The following is a 10,400-nucleotide window of genomic DNA, read 5'->3' on the forward strand; positions in this document are numbered from 1 at the left end:
AAAAAAAAAAAAAAAAAAGAATTTGATACAATCCTGTGATCAGTCATTTGATAATTAAGTCAAATAACTCCTAGTTCTTAATATAATCTTTACTGTCCCCACCATAACCACCATGCTTACCCAAATGCTTAGTGTCACTAGTGAGCTTCAAGTCTTAACTCAAGCACTACTTCCCTTTCTGGTCCAGCTCCCAGGCTTCTTTGAGGATTCTATCTAGGCCAGGCAGATTCAATCACTTCCTTCTTTGTGACACTATTGTTCTGAAGATACCTCTACTATAGCATTTGTTAGTCTGCATTATAATTATTTATTTATACAGCAGTGTCTCCTAAAAGATTATAGTGTCCTGGGTCTTAGCCATATTTGTCATCCCATGGCTAGAATGGTATTCATATGTGTCATCTCTGGGGCTGTATTCTCATGAGATCCTCAGGTGATTCCTACACATTTTACACTTTCATTTTACATATCCTACATGGACCGCAGAGCAGTCAGCATGGAAAGGGGCCCAATATTCCCCATCTCTAACGGGCTCACTGGTAATGTTAATACTGCTGGTCTTACAGACCACACTTTCAGAAGAAAGAGTCCAGAGCAGGAGTCAACAAAACACAACCTGCAGGCCAATCCTAAAAAAAGAATGAAAACAGCCAAGTTCATTCATTTACAACTTGCCTTGGCAGTGGAGGATGGAGCCTACCCATCTGTGGGGTAGAGGTCTTAGTCCTGAAGCTCTGTAACTGACTTTTGTAGGTATAAATGCATTTCTATAAGTCAAAGAAAGTATAAAAATCAAAAGAAGCAAGATAAATAGTGTACTGGTACAAATTCCATATGATGAATGTTATCATTATGTATATCTAATATGTACCAATAAATATCTTGCTAGAAAAATCATTTTCTTCCCATTCTACTATCTCTTAGGAAAAGAGCTCTAAAATTCACAAAATTATGCAAATATTTGATTTCAACTCTTATTTAAAAGCTTATTTAGAAGCATTATGTCTACAATTAGGAATTTTACACAATTATTTTCCAAAGAGTGTGTTTCATTTACTGTACCTCAAGGTTCAAACACTGTATCTTGGTTCCAAAAATTATTATGATACATATTAATGAGTCAGTCTCTATTTTTCAAATGCTATTTTCAAAAATACAAAGAAAAACCTAATGTGAATGTCCACTTCGGAATTCTGGTGCACACAAGAGCTCGTGGCAACACACAGGAGCTCTGTTATCACTCTCAGTTTCCACAAAACAAGACAGGACGTAAGAAAGATGTCTGCTTTCTAAATGTAATTTCTAGAATTCTCTATGTAGAGGACTCGACATGAGTCCAGGAACATCAAATTAAAAATTCCAATCATTCAAGTAGTAAAAGGCCCAAAGGTTAGAGAGGTCTAACTAAGGAGGTTCCAAAACACAAAGTACACCATAAGATACTTAGAATTCTAAGTTTACAATTATGTTCGTTTTATTTCACCCGTGGCTTATTCTCCCCTTTCCAAAATCCCACCATAAAGTATTACCCTTCCCTATCAAGTTTATATTCCTGAACTATTTATATAGTTGTGTATTTCTGCTGTCTTGGTTCAGCCAAGTTATAAGGTTTTCATTTATATACTCTTTCCTCATCAGTCAATCCCTCCAGTTTCTTAATCATCCTTGTGGGTCTTCTGTGAACTCTCTCCAGCTGGTCCCCAGGCTCTGGTAATGAGGTGCCTTCAACTGACTGCAGCCTTCCAGGAACAGCCTAGTCAGTCAGAACAAAATGAGCTCACCCTCCTTGGTTCCACGACATAATACTCCTCAGCAGAATCCCCCATTTACAGAAAGCTGGTATATAGCCATGTTAGATTCTAACCCCATTCTGTGCCTTCCCAATTGGGCAAACCAGTATGTGCTAGAAGTGAGAGGGTAAATGGCATCTGTTCTGGTAGCATCTACAGTATTTTACTAGAGGATGAAGTGAGTAGGGAGGAAAAAAATACTTTCATGTTAAAACAAACACACAGATAATAAAATGAAATGCAGTATTTCCATAAATTTCTGAAGATTAAACACAGACACATTCAAAATATTCATATACATTTTGTACTTAAGGCCAAGAGGCTCCCAGCCCTAAGTGGTTATCATCTGCTATTCTCTATCACTATAGATACTTGAGTCAAAAAGTTTGAAAAATGTAATTTTTCATTTCAAACTTCTTTAACTTCTGGTCTAGAGTACTGTCCTCTACCATCCATGCTCTATATTCATTTTTTTCTTTTTTGAGACAGGGTGTTGGTGTGGTTCAGGTTGGCCTTGAAGTCACTATATAGCCCAAGTTGGCCTTAAACTCTCAGCGATCCTCCTGCCTCAGCCTCCTGAGTGCTGGCATGCGACATGACAGGCTATGCTAATTTTTTTTTTTTTTTAGTACCAGAGACTTAACTCAGGACCTTGCATTTATGAGGTAGGCACAGCACCACTGAGCTAAATCCCCAGCTACACTCATATTTTAAATGATATTAGTTTGCTGCTATTTCCCCAGCTCTAGATATCTATATTTACTTTCTTTCTGGCTAAAATCATTTGCTAAAACCATATGATGCATTTCATCCTCTAATTCACTGACAACCAGTATTTTTTAGTTCCTCTGCATTACTCATTCATTTCACATTTCTTGAACATCTGCTGTATGCCAGGCTGTGTGCACAAAGCTAAAGTCACAAGAATAAGACAGCATCCTTTCAAATTTCCTCTTAAAGTCAATGTTGAACCTAACCACTGAATTTGATTCAGTTCTCATCCAACTCAGTTTGCAACCTGAATCATGGAAAGAATCAAGTTCACGAACTGAAGTACCACTGTATAAAAAGCCATCTTTGGGGGGAAAAATGCAATCTTTGGTGTATGGAATTTTTTTTGTTAGCATAAATTTTTAGATTTATAATGCTGTTAACATGTATAAGTAGTCCATTTCTCTTTATTGCTGGGTAGCAGTCCATTAAATTGACATACTGCAATTTGTTTATCCATTTACCAGATAAAGGAGATTTGGATTGAATTCAGTTTGGGGCTATTAGGGATAAAGTTGCTATGAACATTCATGTACAAGTCTTTGTATGAACACATATTTTCAATTCTCTTGGTAAATACGCAGAAGTGGGACTGCTAGTTCATATGGTAAACATATTTTTAACTTACAAGAAACTGCCAAATTGTTTCCCAAAGCAGCTGTACCATTCCGCATTTCTAACAGCAATATATGACTGCTCTAACTGCTCTATGTCCACAACACTTGGTATTATCAATCTTTCTGATGCTACCTATTCTAATTGTTGTGAAGTGGTATCTCAGAGTCGTTTTGATTTTCATTTCCCTGAGAGTTAACAATATTGGACATTTTTTCAGGTGTTTATTACCTATTTGTATACCTTCCTTGGTAAAGTGTCTGTTCAAATTTTTGCCATTTAAAAAAATTGAGCTGTTTTTCTTCTTTCCACTCAGTTGTAAGGGTTGTCTTCTAAACATTAAGTCTTTTATTAGATATATATTTGGCAAGTATTTTCTGTGGGTTGCCTTTTCATTTTCTTAAAACAAACTTTTTTTTCACTTAGGAGTATATCCTCAATATGTATCCAGGTACATAAGTACATAAGATCCTAATGATATAATTGACAATGTGAAATAGGAAGAAAAGAAAAGGGCTAAAGGTGTAGGGAAAGTGGGAAGGGTAGGAGAAAGCTAATAAGGGAAAAGGAAAAAATATGAGAAAATGAAAAAAATGGAAATGAAGTGCTTGTAAAGGGGGAGGGGAAGAGGGGGTGAAGGGAGGGCAGGGACAAGGGGAAATGAGAACCACGAACTGTCATGTAAAGGTACAAGATCCCAATAATGAATGTAACTGTACTGTATACCTAAAATATACCAATAAACTCAATGAGGACCAAAAAACAAATTTTTAAAAAAACTTTCTTTTAAAGTGTAAGCATTTATAACTCTGATGAAATCCAACTTGTCAATTTCTTTTACTTTTTGTGTCCTATTTAAAACAAAAATTCTTGCCTAAGTCAAAGTCATGACAACTTTCTCCACTTTTAAAGTTTATCTAAAAGTTTCACAAAATTAAATCGTCAAAATGTTTAACATGAGCTTTTAATTCCTGCATTCCACTTCTCTCATAATTATTCAATTTCATTATCCTTTTCTTTCAAAAAAATTTCCCAATTGTCAAGCACTATTTAAATTATAGTCTATTTCTGAGTTTAGAAATATTTTTATCTTTTCACAGATTTTCCCTCACATAATAAATGGCATACCTAAATTTAGCCAAGGTTTTGGTTACTCGGTTTTCTTAAAATCAACTCCAAACTACTACATCCCTAATGCTAGTTCTGAAAACAACTAAATTCCACAATTCAGAGCATGCACCTTGGGGTTTAGCCAGGCACAATCTACTACTTATTTTTCTGGCATTAAATAGAAGGTTTTATAAGACCATTTTCACTGTATTAAGCTACTCTCACCTCTAAGGGGGATGAAAGTTGTCTTATTATCAATCATTGGTTAAATTAAAATTTAGGCTCATAAAGTTAAAATGACCAAGACAAAAGTAATTCTACATTCCTTACTTAAACTTAGAATCTCTTTCTTGCACCATTCTTTTTAAAACAAGTCAGAGCTCTTCAGGCTCAAAAATGAAATAAATAGTATATACAAAAGCACAGCTTAGATACACCATTGGCTGGAATAGAATTTGTTCCTTGGAATCATATTCAGCAGAGTTTAGAGAGAGAAAGAAAAAAAGAACTCAAAACTAATGTGAGTAAAGAAGGGAGTACAAGAAATGACAATTCACCACTGCTCATTTTATAACCACGTGGGCCATCTGGAGAAAAACAAAACAGAAAACTGTTCAGCTGTGTCCCTGTCACATTCTTTATTCTTTACCCTAGGTCCAGAAAGTATTTTCTAAAATTACTGACATATAAAAAGAGTTAATTTTTTAGAAATTTCTTTAATAATACTCTGTCCTGTAAGTTATTTCTGGTTCCCCCCCCCTTTTTCAGGGTTAAGCCAATAGCTAATTAAGATTCTTCATCACAGGGGCTGGTGATGTATTTTAGTGGTAACATGCTTACCTAGCATGAATGAATCCCTTGGTTCAATTTCAACTCTTCATTACTATTAAGGCATCTTCACCAAAGAGACCTACAAAGCTCTATAAAGACATCTATTAGAACAAAGGTTAAATTTCAAACAGATACCCAATCACAATGAAGCATCCAGCACGGGGCATGTGGCACATTCCTGTAATCCCAGCACTCAGAAGACTGAAGCAGGAGGATCGCTGCAAGTTCACGGCTAGCCTAGGCTACACAGTGAGTTCAAGGCCAATCTGAACTAAACAGTGATACCTTGTATAATAAATAAAGTACACAGAAAAAATTTTCCATGGACAATGTTTTCCAAACTATAAAATGCTAATAATACCAGTATTCTGTGTATGGTAGTTAAGAGATTTAAAGGAAATAACATTCCAATCTTTCTAGAGATGACAAAGTGGTATCTAAATCAGCAAACTAACATATATGCTTTAAAAAAAAAATTTTTTTTTTCGGTACCAGGGATCAAACTTAGGACCTTGTGCTTGTGAAGCAGGCAGCAGAACCACTGAGCTAAATCCCCAGCCCAACATTCATACTTTTGTTTGGGTATTTTTTAGGCAGGAGCTATACTCCCAACCCTTGTTTCGGTTTTGGTTTTTTTTTTTTGAGACAGGGTTTCAATACGTAGTTCAGACTGCTCTGGAACTCATTGTATAGCCCAGGCTGGTTTCGAACTTGCAGCGATCCTCCTGCCTTAGCCTCCTGAGTGCTGGGATTACAGACATGCGTCACCACACCAGGCTTGTTTGGGTATTTTTTAAAAGGTAAAATATTAGCTTCAATAAGCTACTTCCTCTTTTTTTAAAAATACAAAACAGACTACCATGTTGATACACAAAACAGGCCCCCGTGTTCCTATCCCATGGCAGCTTTTAAGCTTAGGTGACCCTGGGCCACTGAATCTTGGCCTTAACAAGAAGATTTTAGAACTAATTCTCTGAATCTGACAAGCCGTCTCCCTCAATAAGTCTAGGAAGTTGTTATTTCATTAGCTGTGCATGAAATGTCAGGCAAATAGCCAGATCTGCAACCTAGTGGGGAGAACTGGAATTGTCATACATACACTTAAAAACTAACAAAATTTCTGTGCTCGCTTCAGCAGCACATATACTAAAAACTAACACAATTTCTGCCTTTATTATGATCCATTACTTTCAATTCTATTCCTATTTTTAAGGAAAATAAATCATTTATATAACTGAAAGGAAAAACATTAAATGAACATTTTATGGTTCTGTAAGATTCCAAGAAGAGTCGGGCATGGTGGTGCATGTCTGTAATCTCAGCGATGAGGGAAAATAAGGCAGGAGGATGGCAAGTACAAGGTTGCCCACATGGCAACTCAGGAGACCCCATCTGGAGGGAGGAGGGTGGAATACGGGGACATAACTTAGTGGTACAGTATCCCTGGGTTCAATCTCCAGAAGTCAGGGGGAATTCCAAGAAGAAAATCTCAATTACACAGAAATGGCAACTTAACAGGGCTTGATTTGAAATAGAACTCAATACTTACTAGACTTAAAAAAAATTTTGGGGGGGTAAGCTAATAATCAATGTTACCTAATAAGGATTTATTAATTTATTCAAATGTGTATTAAGAACCCATCGCAGGCCAACCAATATTTTGGACCCTGAGGATTCCAAAATGAAGAATGTAATTCCCAACTCCTTAAACACACACAGTTTAGCAAAGCAAACACATAGGTAAATAACTATAATTCCATGTAACAAAATCTATGACATGAGCACAAGGTAACTTCGGTAACAAAGCCCAGGATGGGCAGTTTAATCAACATCAGTTCTTAGCTTCTCAGATAACTTCACTTTACCTTCCCAGGAGCAAAGCCAATCCTTTCACAGATTCACTAGTTCTTTGGGAATCAAGGAAAACAAAACATTCCCTATGTTCATGGCCAGTGACTTTTACTCTACAGTGCTAGTCAGAAGGGATTGCTGGACTACAGATAGAGCACAGAAAAAGCATTTATTGGAAACCTCAATCCATTTATTAAAATTACACATGGACTAACTACAATGTAGTATTCTACATTGGATTCTGAGACAGTTAAAGAACAAGTGAAAAATTTTTGAAATAAAAAAAGTCTGTAGTTTAGTTAATAGTATCATACCAATGTTAATTTTCTAGATGTGACAGATGTACCATGGTTATGTAAGAAGTTAACATTAGGAAGAAACAGATGAAAATTATCCAGGAACACTCTGAACTATCTTTTCAATTTTCCGTGTTTAAAATTATTGAACAATAAAAATTTCTTACTTACATATGGTTCCTCACTGCACATTCTCACTCCCCCTCAGGATTCTGAACATGTCCCCCTAACCACTTCCCCAACTCAAGTAATGCTAGACTAAAACTTTAAAAAATTTTTTTCAGTTCCTTTCTATAATCCATTTGCACATCCTAGCTGGGATTCATCCTTCACTAGGACATGAAAAACTAGGCTACACTAGAGGGGTTATAGCTGCTTTCTCTTAACAGCTTGACTATATACACCAGGACGTACTCTTGGATGTGAACTTCCCAAGTGGACAAGAGGTTAAAATAACTTAAGCTGGATCTCTGGATAAAGTAAAGGGATCTGTATTAACTAACGTTAATACTACTACACTATAGAAAATGTATTTTTTGTGTATTTCCTTTATCGGATCTCTGGCCAAAGGATATGATAAACAGAAAAATACAATTAATAGATGTGCACTATTACAATCCCAACACAACAGGCAAACCGCACTGAAATAAATGCTTCAGCTTGAAGAATGCAAGTAGTTACAAACACATATCTATAATAAAGTAAACCTCACAAGTTTAAGGGCCAGGGATTTAGCTCAGTGGTTCTGCTGCCTGCCTCGCAAGCGCAAGGTCCCAAGTTCAATCCCTGGTACCCCAAAAAAAAAAAAAAAAGTTTGAAAACTACTGTACAAAATATTATTGAAGGCTAAAAATGCATGAAAACTTCAAGAAAAAGAAAACAAAGAATAAAAACTAAATTTAAACCTAAGATAGTTAATGACTACAGCCATTTAAAAGGTAAAATGGTATATTAGAATTCACTAGGGTCATAAAATACAATCTCTTACAGAGTATATTGATTCCATTAATAAATACTGTACAACAGTACTCTGACCTGAACCACTTTCAGAAAGATGAGCAGATGGAGTAATTTCTCTAAAATATTACAGTTCACAAATCTCTATTCAACAACCTGCCATAATTTTAACTGTTCATAAGTCTTTCTCTGTGGTATAGGACTGAGGTCTTCAAGAGTAAGTAACACATCGCCTAGGGCAGAAAGGTGCTTCAATAAATGCTTTGTGAATGAACGGTGACAGTAATCTATTGAAGGTGTTCTTAAAAAACAATTAAATATCAAGAGTTAGGAGAATATGCCATACACCATGCTACCACATTAAGAAGGCAGTCAAGTTAATTGAACAGCCAGCAACTAAGCTTTGTTGGGGGAGTGGGGGGTCATATCATGAGTCATACAGATTAACTGTAAAAACCTAACTTAAAGATAGATAAAATATACTAAATTAATTTTGTTTACCTAGATGACCACAAAAGTGAAGCCATCTATAACTTTCTAACATTGAGAGAACACTGATTCCTAACCACCAGATCATTAGGGAGCAATGACTTTCTAATACTGAAACACAAGATGTTCTTTAGGGGACCTCTCATTAACCATAATATTTTATTAAAATTTTGTGATCAACTTAAATTACAGTAAGTTAGATCAATTAGTGAATGAAGTCTAAGCCCAAGCATGTGTTCAAACTGTGGCACCAATGCCTTGATGGAGTCTTTCTTTCAAGACTGCAGAAAAATATAAAATAACTTCTTGATTGCTGAGAAAGACTAAAATAATTTCTTCTCCTCACGCAAAAGCATTTACTTGCCAGGGGCACTGGTGCATGCCTATAATCTCAGCAACTCAGGAGGCTGAAGAGATCACAATTTCAAAGCCAGTCTGGGCAAATGAGCAAGATTTTTAAAAGGGGAAGAAAAAAGGCTGAGGATGTAGCTCAGTCATACAGCAACTGCCCAGCATAAGGCACTGAGATCAATCCCTAGTGTGTGTGGGGGGAGAGGGTGGCGATCTTTAATTTTTGCTCCCATCCAACACAATCAACATCACCTCTCCCCTTTCCATCTCCATCAAAGAATGCTATAGAATATCTGGTACCTTAATCATAATTACAATGAAACAAGCCAGGCATGGTGGCATGTGCCTACATCCCAGCACTTGGGAGGTTGAGGCAGGAGGGTCACCCTGAGTTCGAGAGCAGCCTGGGCTACCTAGTGAGTTCAGGGCCAGCCTGAACTACAAAGGGAGATCTTGCCTAAAAACAAAACAAACAAACAAAAAAAATGAAGCAAAAACTTTTTTAAAAGTACAGGCTCACTGGGCATGGTGGTGCACGCCTGTAACCCCAGCACTTGGGAGGCTGAGGTAGAAGGATCGCTGTGAGTTCAAGACCAGACTGGGCTACCTAGTAAGTTCCAAGTTCCAGGTTAGTCTCACCTACCGAGTGAGACCCTGCCCCCACAAAAAAATGTACTGGCTCATTCTCTATGGTGTTCCTATACTAAATCAGCCCTCGGGAATTAACAATCAAGAAAATTGGAAAATTCTCAGAATAGAAATTAAAACTGTTTTTTAAAAAAAATTATTATTGTTCATGGATTCCAAAATTCTGGATACTTTACCAGGAAAGTGTTTTTCTGTCAGTGCCTAAATTTAAATGCAAATTACTATTTACTTATATGTAATTTCCCTGTACCACAAACATAATATTAATCAGTCTCTAAGTATTTTTTTAAAAAATAACTGGCCATGTTTACCTAAAAGTTTATTTACTAATAATCAAGGGGTTTTAATGTATAGCAAAAAGTGGCTGCCAATAGCTCTACATGAGACAGCTTGAGAGAGATGAGCTGTTCTGAAAAGACTAGGAATGCCTAGTGACCTCAAATGAAATAAAACAAGTACATACAGTAGCTATAGATGTTTCAATAATAAAACTATTTCAACATAAAAAAATTCAGAGCCAATGATATATAAACTATAAAGCTACCTATTAATGCATTCATGCCTAAAAAATAGTAGGAAGAACACTAGGTCTACATCCAAATCAACACAAGAAATTGCTCTGCAATTAATTTTTTCAAGACCTGAAAACTTAATAAGGTTTTTTTTTTTTTTTTTTTTTTTTTTTTTTTTT

General features: G+C 36.1%; 1 protein-coding gene across 5 annotated transcripts in view; it reads right to left on the reverse strand.

Moving 5' to 3' along the window:
• Nucleotides 1–10,400, reverse strand: part of Arel1 (apoptosis resistant E3 ubiquitin protein ligase 1) — a 45,296-nt gene that overhangs the window by 32,282 nt on the left and 2,614 nt on the right. Inside the window, exon 2 of one of the 5 annotated variants that reach the window (XM_010645494.2) lies at nucleotides 5,127–5,206. The exons of 3 other annotated variants lie outside the window; for them this stretch is intronic. The gene's annotated coding sequence lies outside the window, so the exon portion shown is untranslated. Of the gene's footprint in view, nucleotides 1–5,126; nucleotides 5,219–10,400 lie in introns of all 5 variants that reach the window. One more of the 5 variants, XM_010645495.2, reaches the window with a different exon arrangement.

The sequence above is a fragment of the Fukomys damarensis genome, unplaced genomic scaffold (assembly GCF_012274545.1).
Source record: "Fukomys damarensis isolate Sample0158 unplaced genomic scaffold, DMR_v1.0_HiC HiC_scaffold_21, whole genome shotgun sequence".
In the NCBI taxonomy this organism is placed as follows: Eukaryota; Metazoa; Chordata; class Mammalia; order Rodentia; family Bathyergidae; genus Fukomys; species Fukomys damarensis.